The following is a 17,840-nucleotide window of genomic DNA, read 5'->3' on the forward strand; positions in this document are numbered from 1 at the left end:
GTGAGTGATGGGGGGCGATGGGGAGAGACGGGGAGCGGCCGATGAAGCTTTGCTGGCCCACCCGCTGCTCTCCTCCTGCTGTGTGGCCCGGTTCCTAACGGGTCTCGGACCCACACTGGTCCGTGGCCTGGGGGGGTCAGGAATCCCTGATGTAAAGAACACCCACTTCACACGTCTTTATCCAACTGAGGTCACATGTTTACCTTGATAGTCATAGAGGCAGGATCAATCTCTGTACTCATTTACCCTAAAGATTAATTTGTCCAAATCAAAAGCCTTCACATGTTAAATAGAGCTTTATCATTTGCTCACATGAAACCACATTCCCCACCATACTGTGAGGTAGGCAACAAGTAAAACTGCCCCCATTTTACAGATGAGAAACTTGAGGATCAGTGAGAGTAGGACCAGTTGTGGTTGTTATAGGTGCTGTTTTATAGCGTTGACATTATTTTTGGAGGTCACAGAGCTAATGGCTGTTGGAGGCTAGACTCAAATTTTTGTCTTCCGGTTCCTGGGTCAGTGTCACATTTCTTGACCATACATTGTATATTACACGTACTACTTTATTTTTATGTTAATTATTTATAAATGATACTGTATGAGTGTTTATTCCCGGCTGACTCACAGGGAAGGCAGATTTCATCTTTGTGGAGAGTTCGCATTTGGACTGGTGGCTTCCCTTATTTAACTGAAAATTACCGCCTTCACTCGGGGCCATTAGCACATCAAAACGGTGTTTGTTGAGCCAGGAAAAGTGATACATTACGCTTGCATTTATTCTTTGGTCCCCAAAGACTAATTGTTGGTTTGTGTTTTTAAACATGCTTTCAAGTGCTAAGAGCCCCTAATGAGTTAAATTAACAAACCGTTAGGGTTAAGAATAATGGCGTGACGTGGGCACCAGGATGAGACAGTGACTCAAACACTACAAACCCCTCTATTTCTGATGCTATTTGTCACGTGACAGAGTGTTTCTTCTACACTGTTCTTCAGTCCATACATCAGTCTTACAGCGAGGGCACTGAGGCTTAGAGAAGCGAAGTGGTGTCCGTTCAGAGCTCGTAAGGGGCATTCAGTTGTGGGTTGTGGTACCTCCAGAGCCCACCCCAGAGAGCACCTGTGTGCTGATGGTGTCACACATTTGGTCAGGTTTTGGACATGCATGGCGCTTGTCAGGTTTCTATTATAAACTGCCCAGAACCCACCTCAATACTGGCTTGGAGGTGATGTCCCCTGATTCCACTTGAAGACCTGACTTATTAGCGGAGGGCAGTCTCGTCATGCAACTAAGTGACCCATGGTAAGCACTCTAGGAAGCTGTTAAAAGAAATGTTGGGGGGCTGCCCCTAAACTCTGCTGAGGTGATCAGCTGATTTCTCTGAGTGGATGGAAACCCAGCCCTACTCCCCAGTGATAAAGCAGCAGCCATGTTTGGAACATCTGGAGACATCCTCTGAGTGCATCTGTTCCCAGGGGGCCTAGGATACCACAGTTTCAGGATGAGGTTGTTAATCGTAACTACCACCATCGTTTCAGCTTCCTTGGTATTGGGTGCTTAGTGCTCCCTGTATGTATGATATCGAATCATCTCAACTGTCTCATGGGGTCAGTACTATATTTTCCTACCTTGCAGAAGAAGGTATTGAAGCTCAGAGCAGGTGAGTGGCTTTCCTGAAGGTACAGTAGCCACTGCTCACGTGTCTCCTGCTGCACTTGCTGGCTTCCTCCCGTGGGTGGTTCTAGCATCATTGCTTGTTCTCATGATCTGCTCAGCTGAGCTCCAGAGGTATCAGATTCATCACACCCTATCAAGCCAGGGCCAAAGCTAAGCTGAGGAGGTCGGTGAGAATGAGTCAGGAGGTTCAGGTCACTGGCAGGGCCTAAATCAACCACACACAGCCCTCATATTTTAGGAGACTGGGGAAGATGGGCCAGGAATCACTCAAAATCAAGGGCCTCTGCTCTGAGGGAGGTGTGTTTCATTGCACTTAGCAAAATAAATCATCTGGCCCTGTCTGAAGTTTTCTAACCAAAAAGTCCAGCTCCCCAGATTCAACCTCAGCATGGCCTGTGTGCTATTCTGAGCCATACAGCACTTATGGGGTCTGCCTGGTGTGAGGGGAATTGGGCTGCTTCTTAATACGTAATAATCGTCATTACCTCTCAATTATTTAACAAATAGACGAGCGCAGGGCCATGTTATTTCAAAAGAGCCTCCTGAGAGTAGGGCTGGAGATCTCCAAGTGCTACCCAGAATTAGCTGGGAGAGGGCAGGCGATCAGATCTTTTAATATGTACCCAGGGGAAAGTGCACATATCATGTACTAATAACTTAGGCAGTGTCATAAGTGTTCCATGCCCTTTCCCTCTAAGCTCTGACCTGGGAGACACCCTGCTCCTTCTTTTCTTGCTAAGAGAGAGCCAGTCCACGGAAGAGGATTCAATCAGAACCCTTCTGTTATTAGCACAGGTGATGAATGGGCTACCTTGCTCTCAAACCTAGCAGACCCACCTCTAAGTTGGAGACCAAGTAGCCATTCAGGAAAGATGAAAAAAAAAAAAAAGTGAAAAGGAAAAAAAAAATCAGTAAATGAAGCAGTGTGGAAAAAAGAAATTAAATTGTTTGGTGTTGTGTAGACCAAAAAAAAAAAAAAAAGTAAAAACATAAAAAAAACAACAACCAAAAAAACTGGATTGTAAGACATCACCCTCCCCTTTTCGGAATTATAGTAGCTACCTCGTGTTTTGAGTTTGCCAATAAGCGAGTACTGCTAAAATTCTATGAAACAGTTGCTTTGGGCAAGTTAAACATAGCCCATTTTCTTGAGAAATATATTTACTCCCCAAGGCAATTTTTAGTGTCTTAAACAAGCACTGTTTCCTATGAGAAAGTAGGAACAAGTAAGACCTTTCGTTTTATATTCAAGAATTGCTTTAGATTTAACGTAGATTGCAACTCTGAAAGGAGCTTCGGCTTTTCTGGTGCCATGAAAACTAAAATTAAATTTGGCTTTAGCTAAAAATCCTCAATGCATAATGAGGATTAAACGTTAGGGCTCAGGCTGCCCATGAAACTTTTGATTTTGTGTTGATTGGCGTCTCTGAACACTCAGAGCAGAAGGCACATGTTTAATTTACAGGAATATGGGGACTTCAGGTACTCTGCTTGCTAGCTTTGTGTCTTTACACCGAGTGAATAGCTGTGCACTTCTCGTAGCATCAAGGACTAGGGAAGTAAAGGGGAGAGAAGAGATTACCCTTTCAGAATCCCGATTCCCACTAAACCAAAGGTAAGCTCTTTGTAACTATTGATCAGGAAATAAATCCTCTTTAGTTTTCCACAGATGCAGGAAAACCTCTTCTCCCTCTGCTTTTCTTCAACTCTTCCTGCAAACACATAGTTCATACTGACCTAGCATTTCTTCTCACAGACTGCCAATTTGGAACTTTTCTGACCTTAATTGCTGAATTTTGTTTTTTGCCTCCTCAAAACAGGAAGTGAAAATACCTCAGCTGGTGAGTTAAACTTTTCTGTCCAAAAAATGTTCCAAACCATTTACCATTTTCAATTCACCCGGTAGGGAAAACAGTAATATATTGCGAACTTAGTCATGTCATTGGAGCCTCTCAAATCTCACATTCAGTATCTTCAAACAATGCTTTTAATTATATTCAAGGAGTAACGATGTAAGTACTTTAGAATTTTCTGTTAAGAATTAGATTATGACTCTACATGATTCTAAGGAACCCATCAATATTTTTGAGGCTCTATATATTTTTCTTATTAATGCTCTGCCCAGAAATACTCAACTTCGCTCAACTCACAAGTCTTTGCCAGCGGTAGCTAATGATCAACCAACCACTGCAGAGGTGGTGGAGGGGGGAGTGATGATTAGCGCATATATGTTTATGTTATTTAAGTAGAAAATCCATGTGCCATTGGTAATGAATTGAAGGTTAAGTGACAGTTTTTCTTTACAACCACTCTTGTCGTATAGTCTGTGAACTGAAAACTGGATTAACCTTTAATTACCCTCTACGATCTCTCAACCCCAAGACAACATTCCCACTCCTACCAGTAGTATTTGCATATGCAATTTAATGAGAGAAACATCTGTTTGCATATTTGGTATCATTAATATTATGCAGATAAATAGATACGCACAGTGTGATGGGCATTCGTGTTAATGTCTCATTTTCTTTCTTCATTTCTAGTCTTTCTTCCTCCACCCACTGATTCAGCTAGACTTGTATTAATTAGAAGCAAAGCCTGTCTAGAGCCAGCAGCCTTGTGCAGAATGCACAGATGCAATAGGATCTGAACGCCTGCAAAGCCACATTTTATTCAACTGGGGAAAACACTGCTGGGTTTTACGAAATGTACACTTTATAGGCTTGTGTGAGTGTCTGCGTGTGTGTGTGTGCGTGTGAGTGTGTCTGCGTGTGTGTGCGTGTGTGTGTGTCTGCGTGTGTGTGTGTGTGTGTGCGTGTGATTTAAACAAAACTATGCTTTCCCCTCTTTAATCAAAAATTTAAAGAAATCCTTTGTCTATCTTAGGAAATATTTGCTTTCGTACACAGCTTTCCTCTTCGATGACTGTATCAAAAACTTCCTATATGGAGTTTGACAATTTTAGCACTGACAGAGCCCTTGGAGTCCAAGCCAATCAAACCTTTATTTTTGAGCCAGGCTGAGTGACTTGCCTGCAGTCACCTTAGTGGCTAGTGATGTAGCTGGGCCTGGGCAGGGGTCTGAGCCTCTGGACATGAAGCCTAGTGCTTTGTCGACTGAAATGTGCTGCCTCTCTAGGTGAATGAAGTTTCAAGACATTTACAAAAGCCAGTAAACCCATTTCAAACAGTTTTCTAGAAATTCTATGTGGTTATTAACTGAGGCCATTTTAAAGGTGTACACATATGCATTATGAATATAAGATGCACTCTATAAATACAATCTTTATCAGTAAAGATTATGTTTTGTGTATAAGGGTTTTGATTTTTGCACGTGCAAAGCTTCTGTTTCTGCATTGATCCAAAGATAATGAAAGATTCCTTAAAGATTTTCAGGGCTTTAATTTCATGGTGCATTTTTCAATACTTCTTTCAATATGAAAATAAAGTGCTGCTTCTTTATGCTTTTTAAAGTAGAAAAACTCTCAGTTCTGACTTAATTTCACCCCCTTCTGATCATAAGCCTTGAGCCACGCACCATCCCCTTTAGTACTTCCAGCTTCCCAGCATATGCCGTGGAAATTATTTGATAGAGCTACTCCCCATGACTGTATTGTCTCATCAGAATGAAGAAAATTCTTGGCTTTCATTAGTGAATCCATCCTCATTAATTCAAACTAAGTGGTGGTGGTGGTGAAGGGGCAGCCAGATTAACTAGTGAATACTTTGAACCATAGAAATTTTTTATGGGAATGTACTATTCTTACTTCCATGGATGTTCTGTAATTAGAGCTGGGCTGTGACTCTAAAGGTCTTTAGGATACATGATTAACTCAGTTGGTTTGTGATTTCATATCCATTATTTGCAGGCAAAGGTGCATTACTAAACTATTGGAAGCGAATTGTTCTCTAAACACTTTCAAAATTCTCCTTGTACCCTACCTGCTCACTTACACTATCTGTAAAATAAAAAGCATTTCTAGAAAAGAAAAAAAAGGGAGAGCTAGTTCAGATAGAATATGGGTTACTGTCATTTCTAAATAAGTAAGATATTTACCATATTCTCCAAGTAGAAATGGGTACAATGTCACAATTTGATTTCAAAAGACATTTTGAACACCTGATGTGAAAAGGACACTGATCGAGAATTAGGTTTCTATCTGAAGAATAATCATTCTGTACAATCATTTTAGATGCTCTGTCTCCTACTATTGTCCGGCAAGTAACATTTAAATACTAGGTGAGAATGTCTCCCTGCCAGTTGTGACTGTGAATGCCTGACACACCAATAATAACAATATTCAATGTTCATTAACAATAAACATTTGTTAGATGGCTGAATGGATGGGTGGATGGATGGATTGTGGTAGCATGAGGCATCCTGACTCTGTTAGCCATTTCTAGAATCTGAAGGAGCCCACCATTTCCAATGACCTAAGTACAAATTCTAGTCGTTGGGCAAATTTTCGTAAAGAGAGGTGTCACTATAATTCATGGCTTCTAGCAATAGCTGTTCTATGATGTATTTCGTGGGTATCCAAATATGAATTCCTAATCACTCTAGAATTGCTTGGGTAGCAAAGTTAAGGGGTGTGTGTGTGTGTGTGTGTGTGTGTGTGTGTGTGTGTGTGTGTTGGGGGATTCATAAGGAATCTACCCAAAATTGCATTTAATAGACAATTGGAAAGTACAAATTAGATTCCAGCTTCATGGTGACCCATATATTTTAAAATTTATGCTGCAACTTATTCTTGTTTTTACTTTATATTAGACTTGTCTTATAGATGCTCTTATTGTGTTTCTGGCTGTATTCTAAACTCTAGAAGTTATAGTATATGCTCTTGGGTATACTGATTTATGGGTCATGAATACATTTACTCCAAGACAGGAGGGAAAAATGTTAGAAGGTTCAGGGCCAGATTTCCCTTGTGGGGTGTTAAGGGTGCATCTGCTGATCCACTGGTTGGAACTTCTTTGGCTCCTGCCGTAATGGTAGTTCACCTGTTTCTGACTGATTTAGGTCAGAACTCTTGGCATGTGATCAAGCTTCTGGTTACATTAGGAATTGGAAGCACAAATGCCTTACTTAGATGCACTAGAAGAATCTCTGGGGTAGACCTTGGGTTTCCATGGGCCCATCAACTCTGGGGCATTTGTCACTGTCAGCAATACACTGGGGCGAGGAAAGAAAATACTAGCGCTTCTATTAACATATTTTCATGAAAAAGATAAGAAGTAAAATAAGCATGACTAGTACTTATTATAACGGATGAAATCTGTATATGCATATAATTTAATCGTACATATGCTGAGGATGATCAAATCCTTTTGCAGGGATGGGGATACATGGTCAAAAAAGTTGGGAGACCTCTAGTCTATGGGAAGATGCACTGCATTTCCTAGGACAGCTGATCGGGGCTCTTGTCTACCTTTCCAGTTTCTTTCTCCCACTCCTTCCCGATCATTTCCTGTAGCTCTGGACAGTCTGGATACCCCACCCAGCTTTCAGATCTGGGCTATGCTGTTGTGTCCCTCAGGGCCTTTGCACCTGCTATTTTTTTAACCTTAGGTTTTCTCTTCCCTCTGCTTAGTGAATCTTCGTTTTACTTTTGTAAACAGTTTCCTGTATTTTTTGGACTGTGTGGGTCTTTCTTTCCGAGGGCTCTACCGTCCCCTCCTCATGTCTCTGTCACAGCTTTATGAGTTTACTGCCCTGTTGGTCTTCTGAACAGCATGAGGGCAGAGATTGTTTGTTGTGCCTTGGTGCATAAATGCTTGGAGAGTGAATGGATGGAAGATGTGACAGTAGTCTTCACTGACAACGAGCTGCACTGTTTGGACCCTGTGGCTTGTTCAGGTCACCAGGAGGGGTCGCTGTTGGCACTTCTTGTAACGGGGAGAGCCTAGCTGTCAGATCTTGGCTAACAGTGAGTTCCTTCCCAACATGGCAGAGTCTAATTTCAGGTTAAGTTCTTCCCCTACCCCTTCTCCCACACAATCACTTAGGAGGGGGAGAGAGACTAAGCCAGAAGGCAAAGCAGAGCCTTGGACTTTATGATGAAAATTCTTTTTGTACCTGGGTTACCCTGGACATTGTAGTCTGGGAGCCCCTAACATGTGGGTCCATCCTTGGATGGAGTCACAAATGCTACTGGAGAAATTGTTGATGCTGTCTTGCTTCTTCTAGACCAGAGAAGTCATTCTGGAACAAACAATGGAATATTAAAGAGGGTTTTGAAAATATCATTGGCTGAGAGACAGCAACCAACACCCAGGAGCAGATTTTGTGAGGCACAAAATCACTTTGCTGCCTCTGAATGCAGCTGGGTCGGAAGGTTCATCTGGCTTCCCTTGGTAAACTGGATAGAAAAATGCACCAAAGTAGGCGAGATCTTTGTATTAACCATAATGTCAGAGAATGCATTGCCATTTGCCATGACAAACTATGTTTTTAAGAGGCAAGCAGTTAGCAAGGAGTTGCTGCAAATAAAAAAGGGGTACAGAATGTTTCAGTCCCATCCTTTAAAACTGCTCTTCATTTTTTCCACTTTATTTTAGTTCCAGGACATTTTTATACCTTGGTAATAAATTAACATTTCAAAAGTACTTTTACCTGCTGAGATGGTTCATTCTGCTAATATGGGTAACACTGTGGGCTCGAATAATTAGTGTAAATTGCCTTTGAATAACACAGAGCTGGGAACAACTCTAACTTGCCAGGGCTTAATGCCCCTTGCTGTACAGGATGAAGAGTCCTTAATGGGGCCTGGAAAAACAACTAATACCTACAAATCAAAGGAGAAAAGCCGTTTTTGATGCATTTGTCTGAGAGTGTGAGTTTTAAACTAAATTGTTAACACTTCCTCCCCTGCTGAGGGTCATGGATTAGCTAGGCTGGGAGATTCTTTGAGAATCTTTCACACTGACCAGGGGAGGTAGGGGGTTCCAAATACAAGTGTTTTCTTAACCCTAATCCCCACCTCCCTGACCAGGACAGCTCTGCATTTCCCTCTAATTAGGTGAAGAATTAGGAGGTGGATAAATGTGTTCGGGGATGAGGATAAAGTGATTAGTTCACTCCAGACCATGATAGCGATTCTGAGGCACTACTTAGTTCCTTTCAAGATGATAACTTTTCTCTTTTCTACAAAAACGTATTCGAGCAAACCTCAAACATGTATTTATAAGCAATGATAATTATCTTCAGGCAAGTTTGGGACAGCATATTGACAAACGATTTTTACTCCCCTTTGCATTTAGCTGCTTTTCATAAGATTTTTATCCCATAGAGGAAAATCCAGAGCAGTTTCTAATCGGACTCAAGTTTTATAATTATTTGTGCAATCGGAACACAATCTAATAACCTAACCCAAAAATAATGCATTCACATTTAAATGATCCTTTCAGTGAAAGGGTGGAAAGGACACATTGCTTAGGAGCTGAGATAAAACCTTTTTGACACTTCTTCTGCATATGAATGGATGCTACTGGGTATGCCTTTTTTTTTTTTAAAGATCTTGTAGATATTCTTCACTGAAGTGTAATTTTAAATCTCAGGCTGATGAAAGCAGTTACAGAATAGCTTCAAACTTTGGTGATATTAGCAACCTTCACCCATGACGACTATCCCAGAGCTATCTAGATTTCTAAATCAGTTTCTGCACACAAAACCCGCAGCCAGGTACCAAAAAGAACATATCGTCTTTTACACTCCGTTCCAGAACTGCATGCATCCAATTTTCCTCTGCTTTTGCCATTTTGCTCACTTGTAGGCTGAATGTGTCACCTTTTAGTCTTACCTGGTACATGTCTTTTGTGCTATAAACATATAATGAAGATAACCTCAGGAAAAGGAAAAGTGTTAGTGATAAATAACAAAACGTAATGTTCTTCTACCTCTTTTCCGAGGGCGTTGGAAGGCCCCAGGCGTTTTTCCCCTTGGTTCTGTTTGAAGACCCATGAAAAGCAATGATCTAATTGTGACCTTTCAGAACAAGTTCTCCCTGTTTCCTCCTTGGACGTTCATCTCTGAGGATTATAAATGAGCCAGAGCAAAACAGAGGTGAAAAGTACAACTGTAGCTGTGCTCTGGGTCTCCGGGCTTAATTTTTCTTCTCTCTCTCTCTTTTTTTTAAGTTTAGTGTTTTATTTTTTTTAATCTTATACTTATTTATTGAAATATATGTTAATTTTCCCCCCTTTTTAAAAAATTGAAGTATAGTTGATGTATAGTTAGTTTCAGGTATACAGCAAAGTGATTCAATTATACATAAATATATACCTGTATTTTTTTCAGATTCTTTTCCCTTATAGGTTATGACAAAATATTGAGTATAGCTCCCTGTGCTATACAGTAGGTCCTTGTTGGTTATTTTTTTAATATATAGTAGTGTGTGTATGCTAATCCCGTACTCCTAACTTATCTCTCCTTTCCCCTTTGGTAACCATAAATTTGTTTTCTGTGTCTGTGGGTCTATTTCTGGTTCGTAAATAAGTTCACTTGTATATTTTTGTGTTTGTTTTTAGATTCCTCATATAAGCGATACCATATGCTATTTGTCTTTCTCTATCTGGCTTCCTTCACTTAGTATGATCATCTCTAGGTCCCAGGCTTAATTTCTGAGTTAGTCTCAGCCCACTGGGAGTAGACCCTGCCCCTCCAGATCACACTATGGTGACTCATAATAATGGGAGGGAGGCACAACTCGTTATTTAAAAACAACAACAACAGCAACGTCTTTTAAACTGCTATAAGTTTTCCTTTCCATTCCTACAAATATCACGGCTGGTTTAAGGTGTGATGCCCAATTACGCTATACAAGACAGATCACACTACATTAACCAGGATTATGTTGCCTCTTGATCTTATCAGCTTTGTTTCCTAAACTACAAAAAGATCTAACACAGCGCTGGTTAGCAGTTTGGCTTAGACAGTCTCCACAGTCATCCATCACTGTCACTGGTTAGCAAGAGGCATTAGGCATGAAGCAAGGAGGCAGGGTGCTGTGCTGATACGCTCTTCCCAAGCCAGCGCTCTCATCTCCCACTGATGCTCGTCCTTCCTCACTACTGAAACTTTCTTTTCCTTGGTGAAAAGAAATCTATACCTTCTGCCTTCTGAAATCTTAGGCAGTATGTTACACACGTCAATTGTTTGCTTGTTTTTAAATTCTTAGCAGCTATAGATAAGACAGAGAGGGAACACAAGGCAAAATATACATTCCTAAGCTAAAAAGAGGGTAGAAAGTCAGATGCTTGAGGGAGAAGAGGCTAATTAGCAGATTAAATCTGACCAATACCATCTTCTGGGTTCAACTTGGATACACTGTGTGCCCATAATGGGAATTCTCAGAAGAAAGATACAGTCTAGCAACTGGGATTTAGCATCGTTTTTTTTTTTTCTTTCCCATCAACTCCGGGATTATGCCAAACGTGTCCATTTCTGTTTTCTAGCCTGACTCTTTTAAAGAGCCCTAGGAGTTAGCTAAGATATCTGGATTCTGACCCGCCGTAAATGGGAGCAGACAGCGCCTGCGCTGGGCACCTTCCTGTGTTAGGCAGGTATCGCGGCTGCCTTGTCGGGAGATGTGAAACAGAATGAGATTTGTAAACAGAATCCATTACCCTGTTTGTGATCAAACTCTGATAGGATCAAGTAACTGGTCTCCCAGTAGAAATATCCACATGTCAAGGAGTACACTTGATAATTGTAAGAATGCAGTTAACGCAGCAGGAGAGAATAGCAAACCAGATTAACATTTCTGTTACATAATTACAAGTTCAAGGAGTTCGGCCTCTTATCACGTTATAGTGAGTATAGAAAGTAGGAGTGATCTTCTTTAATTTGTAATTGTTTAACTGAAATGTGAGGTCCAGCGGCCTTTTTCTTACCCTTCTGGGCTGCCAGACATTGGTATGCAGAGCCCATGTGAGAAGGCACAGCACACTATCAGAGGGAGACGTGTTTGATTATTCTTTAAAACCAACTAAGAGAAGTTAATCTCATTGAACTTCTTTTTATTCAACAAAAGAGTTGGATGTTTCCAAGTCTAATGTGACTATAATGTTCATTAAATGGGCTTCTTTACACCTTTAAATGGATTAACGGCCCATCTTCACAGTCTAATTATTATACATGTCATTCAAAAAAATCACAGATCTAATTCAGGGGAGGTGATAAAGGCCTTTCTTTTACAATGATGGAAAAGACACTGCAGTAAATGGGTGTGATTTTTATCTGGGCCATTTTTTTTTTAAAGGGCACATGCTGCTCCGAGGAGGTGGGAGGGGAGGATGTGGGGAACATGCCAAGTGTTTCTGCCCTGGTAATTTGCGTTTGGAGATTTAGGAGCTGACCATGCCGGAGCTTGCCCCTTCCGGACTCACCGTGCCAGGTACCTTAGCGGTTCCTCCCACCCAAGCCTGCTCGGCTAATGACTTCAGTCTGTCCAAGACAGCTCTTAGGCAGATAAGCGATAAATTATGGACAGCCCCCTTTCAGTCTCAGGCCTTTGGGGCTTCTCTGAGTTCCTTTACCCAGACCTTTGTTGAAAGGCAGAGACACCCTCTCATCACGCCCCAAGAAATAGCAGTTCGGTTTTCACACGTACCTTTCACATGTATCTTTGGGCCCGTACTTGTCTCCTTTTTGGCTGGGGGAGCATTAAACTTGACATAGTCTGGCAGCTCACTGGTGTCCTGAGAATGTCACAGGCCTTGCTTGGTGCAGGTGGGTACAGAATGTTCTAGAAGCCATCGCAGAGCTGCAAGGACATTTCTCTCCCTAGGGGATGGGAAGTCTAGAGGGGGAGCCCTGGCACCCCAAAGGGAGTGATTCAGGCTTTTTCCGGTTTAAAGCTGAAGAACGCGGAGGTTTGTCTTCATTCATTCATTTCGCCAGTATTTACTGGGAAACGATTCTAGGTCAGGTACTGGGCATAGCCTAGGAGACGCAGCGCAAAGATGCACAGACACAATTCCTCCTCTCAGGGAGCAATCAGTCTAAGAGATACGGATAGATAATTTTTTAAATCAAAGGAGTCCCTAAATTTTCTGGATGAGAGGGGCTTCGAGTTGACAATCTGGTTAGAAGTTGACTCTAGAGGACTTGCTCTGAGGTTGTGCTTGCCTAGGAAGCTCACACGGTTTTTATTTACATTGTACCTCCATGGAGTTGCTTTGTAGTGGTGGCTGGAGACCTGGGGGAAGAAATGAAGCACCTAACCCCTCCCTTGGGGCCACCACGAGACACCTTCCTTGGAATCAGTCAACAACCTTTTTACCTCCTAGGGGTACTGGGGAGGGATCACAGGTGAGGACGTAGGGTGTGTCTTTGGAGCATCTTCCTGGCATCATGGAAGAAGCATACACTGTGTCAGGTAACCCAGGGGGGAAACACCAGCACGGCTGCTTCCAGCGATTGGCCTGTCAAGTTACTCATCTTTTTTAAGTCTCAGTTTTCTCCTCTGTAAATAGGGATAATTATACCCATCTTTCAGTGTCCTTGTGGGGATTTAGAAACAACACATATATAGAGGGTCTAGCGCAGTGCCTGGCACATAGTAGCTGTTTAGTAAATACTAGTCCCCCTGTTCTTCCCTATCATCTGCCCCCTTCATCATTCTCTTCTTCCCTGTCCCATTATTAATTCTCACAGTGAATCATTTTACTCTGAGTTAGGTCTTACTTCATGACCAAAGTGTAAAGCTCAAAGCCTATCTGTACTGGGGTCTTTGGCTTCCGAAAGGAAACTCCTAAGACATTCAAAATCCTAAGGAGCCGTGGAATGATGCCCAGTGGGGTTGACATTTGGGCAGATGGACATGCCTTCGATGTGGACAGCCACAGAGCCACGTGACCACAGATTCCCACAGCCAGAGGCCCCATTTCAGGCTGCATGGTCTCAGTCTAAGCCTGCTACCTCAAATGCCACCTTAGGCCTGGCCAGGGTCTGACTTACAGCTCTGGAATATGCACGAGGTTGGTGTGGCCCGGGCTTAGCACGTGCTGTCCCCAAGCCTGAGCTGCCCAGGCTCAAAGCTGAGATGTGACACTTTTGCTCCCATCGCTGCCCATCTTCTGGTCTCCTTTGTATCTGGTGTTCCACAGGATATGGCAGCAATGGGTGAAGATACTCTTAGAAATGCCTGCACTGAGGCAGTAAACTCTTTCATAAATCATTTAAGATCCATGCTGTACCAACATCAATTATGAGAATTAATTGCCCCCTAAAACATGAGGAATTGTGCTACAGAGAGTCAACATGAGCTCGGGAACTGTAAGCCTCTTCCTCCTGTCTTCTGAAGGCACGCCAGGCAGGTACCTCGATAAAGCAAACATCAGCCTTTTGTTGTGTGCTAGGTACTATGTCCCCGTTTCCAAACTAATAAATACTAAATGAGTAAACAATTTTGTTTTCTCTCTGCGCTATAAAGAGTCAGTTTTATTTGGCCAAGTAACTGCAGGGAATATCATTAAATACTTTTCCAATAGTGCTTTCTCTAAGCCAGAGTCTGCTCTTGGAGAATGCCTACAGATCAATCTAGAAAGTCAAGGTGGAGAGAGGTGGGGTGCAAACCCAACTCTCTATAAGAGGCCCCTCAAAATTGGAACTGTCCTCACCGAGAGAGAAATCGACAGTGGAGACACGTATTGTTTACTTACCCATTTACTCTCTCACTTGTCTTATTACTTTAATGAGGTACCATGGAATATTAAATTTCAGGAATTAAAATGTTACCCAAACAAAGACGTTCTGTAATAATAAAAAGCCAGAGAAAAATTTAATTATAAAAATCTGATTTCAGGATATTTAATAGAATTCTAATATTTTATTTTTTATGTATAGACTGTATATATGGATGTAACTTTTATAGCATAAATGTGTGGTTAGATATATAAATAACCTGCATGTTACACATGAGATGATATTAACACCAAAAGTCTATACTCTTTAGCCAGAAACCAGATTACTACTTCAAGATTTTTCTCTTCCGGGGCATTCTGTGAGATTCCTATTTCCATCTTAGATATACTTGATTCATAAGGTAGGAAGAGTTAAACATGTTTTAAGTTAATTTTGTCCTAGGTTTATCAGGTAATAGACAGCATGCTTTGATTTGCACTTATGCAGAGACCTGACACCAGCTTCGAGGCTTGGGAGGGAAAAGGATCTTTGTTCAGGAAGTTACTTATTAGACAATTAACATGTGGAAACTATACCGAACGGTATGTGCAACTGGTAAGTTCACGTTGAATTTCCAAAGGGCGGAGGCTCATTCTTCTTCTAACAAGACCGTGACAACTCTTGCTGATGGAATAAATGGGATCATTATATTTCAGTCTCCCAGTGATTATCAGAAATGAAGCTTTGTGAATTCTTTCCTAATGGGGCCACCTGTCACCCTTCCGTCTTTGTATATAATGGTATTTTGTTTCTGAAGACCTCGGCCCAAGTTTAGCTCTTCCAAATGTGAGGGACCATGTCCTGACTCCCCCTGTCTTGCTGTGATGAATAGATATATTTTCAGCCAGTTACGCACCTTCCACCCAACATGTGATTCTGTGCAACCAAAGTGACTATGGCAGGTATGTAAAGCGACAGCAAAGCCAGGTGTTCCACCTTCATTGCTTGCCCATCAGCAGATTTGATTCCTGAGACATCCGCAGCAGGAGGGGACTCACCTCCCTGCCCCCATTCCCCCCCCACCCCCAGCCTGCTGCCAGCTGCTCTGGGCTTGTGGCAGCTGCATCAGGCTGTTGCAGACACTGAGAGCTAGCAGTGGCTCACTGTGGCCCGAGGTCAGGTGAACTGGGCTTCCAGGATCTTACTCAGGGACTCAGCCAGAACGCCAGCTCCGCATCTCTTCTACTGGCAGGCTGGCCGCATACGCTCAAGGCTTTTCCTCTGAGGCTGGACAGAGGATGCAACTTGGCTCTGAGATCACTTGTGTGACCCACAGGCTCTTAGGGGTGCAGCTGTCTTGTAGATCTCTGGTGGATGATTCAAGATTTTTCTCTACCAGGGCATTCTGTGATGGCCCTATTGCCATCTTGTTTGATCTGTGAGATAAGGTAAGAAACGCTAAACAACTCACCATGTTTGACGTTAATTTTGTTCTGGGTTTACTAGGGAATAGCCAAAATGATTTGATTTGTCCTTATTCAGAGACCCGACACCAGCTTTGGATGCTTGGGGGGGGGGGGGAAGGATCTTTGTTCTGGACAAATAACATGTGGGAAACTAACCAAACAGTATGTGTTAGTGGTAAGTTCACGCTGCATTTCCAAAGGTGAAAGCCTACCTCTTCCCTTTCTCACGGGGCCAGAAGCCTGCGTTATTGGGTCCACTGATAGCTTTAGACTTTCTCCCAGAGCGGGTGTGGGGTGCGGTGGGGACCTCCGAAGGGTGCGGCCTGGCACAGTGTCCTTGCCAGGGGTCTCCTCTCCTGGGCAGGGCTATGTGGACAGAAGACCAGGCCCACAGCAGCTGATCTGATAAAGTACTTTCATTAGGTTGTGCTTTGTGCTCGGTTCTCTGAAACAAGGAGGGGAAATCCTCGGAAGGTCTTTTTCATTTGAGTGAAAAGTGCTTTTCAGGGCTTGGGAGTCGAGACTCGGGAATAATATTTGAGTGCAAGTCTGCACAATCACAAGTGCCTGGGCACATTTCCTTACCTCAGTCCTATAGGTCCATGTGGATCGGGGCCGTAACATTACGGGGAAATATAATTTCACGGTAATTAGGACTTCTCACAACCCACTTCCTGAAAGGTTCAGGTTTGTGCTAGTGAGGCAAGATTTAATTAGTAATCAAAAGCGTTCACTCCAAACATAGGAAGAATCCTCGGGACTTTCTTATATCACCCAAAGATGTCCTTGTTCCAAGCTGGACCCAGGGAAAGTGAGTCCCAGACTGACACCTTAACCTATTTCACTCTCAAATTCTCTCGCAAGTGATGGTTCTTCAGAAACATCGCCAAGCCTCCTTCCCTTCCCCCAGCTGGACAGACGGTCACATCACTGCCCGAGTGGCTGAACTGAGCCCTGCCATCCTCATGCAGCAGGCTGTGTGATTCTGACCACAGCCCCCCACATTGACACCTGTTGAAATAATATTGGAATCACTTTTGTAACTAATCGCTACCAAGACATCAGCTCCTTTAGTCTGACGATGGGACAACCCAGGAGACTCTGTTCCTGCCCGGGCTGAGGCTCCTAGCCGAGTCCAGGCTTGTTGTCTATTATCTGACAAGCCCAGGACAAAATTAACACTAAATATAAGGTAATTTAATTAATTTCTCCCATCCCAACAGGCAGGTCCCAGCACCCTGGCACCCCCAGGCCTTCTAGCAAGCAGAGGAGCGTTGCACCCCCAGCGAGTAAACACTCGGGTTGTGCTTTCATTATTTTACGTGGGCGATTTGCAACCAAGGATTTCTATGAAACTCCTTTAAGCACTAAAGCAAAAGTATAGTTTTTTCGTATCCTTAAGGACATGTAATAAATTGTGTGAAAATTGTTCACAGGAAAACATACCTTGTAAGAGTCAGGATTCTTCAAGGAATGTGTGTGTGCTTTCTGGAGAGGAGTGGGGAAAGAGAAGAGTGAGAAGAGGGCAGGGGGGGAGAGAGAGAGAGAGAGAGAGAGAGAGAGAGAGAGAGGGAGCGTGCGCGCAGAAGACCCTGGTTTAAAAGGAACAATAATAATAAGACAGTCTGAAAGGGTCAAAAAAAAAAAACCCAAAAAAACAAAGAAGCTATAATAAATATAAGAAAAAATACACTTCAGAAATTGTTTTATTACGAAGACCTTCTGTGAGCCGATATTTTTAAGGGACACAAAGGCCCCTTTTATTTCCAAATTTCAACAAAGCTGACCCTTGACTTTCATCCCCAGTGAAGTGAACAGCAACCTATTTAATTATTCCTCCCATTTTCCTGCTCTCCAATATTAAGCCAACACAAAAGGACATAAAGCAACAGGTTATGAGCTTTATGATTGCAAATTGCAACTCCTCCGTCTGTAAAGATGAAGTAGACAGTTGAAAAGTCTGGGTGGGAAAAATGAGGCAGCTTGTGGCTGTAGCTGTTAGCCAGCTGAGCCCTTCGCTTGTAGTCCATCACTGGAGGTCATGGGGGAATGTGGGCTTTTCCCCCATGTCCGTG

General features: G+C 42.6%; 1 protein-coding gene across 5 annotated transcripts in view; it reads left to right on the plus strand.

Moving 5' to 3' along the window:
* The window catches only part of FAM204A (family with sequence similarity 204 member A), a 310,501-nt gene that overhangs the window by 262,742 nt on the left and 29,919 nt on the right, over nt 1-17,840 (plus strand). The gene's annotated exons all lie outside the window — the stretch shown is intronic.

Source organism: Stenella coeruleoalba (assembly GCF_951394435.1).
Source record: "Stenella coeruleoalba genome assembly, chromosome: 16".
Classification (NCBI taxonomy): Eukaryota; Metazoa; Chordata; class Mammalia; order Artiodactyla; family Delphinidae; genus Stenella; species Stenella coeruleoalba.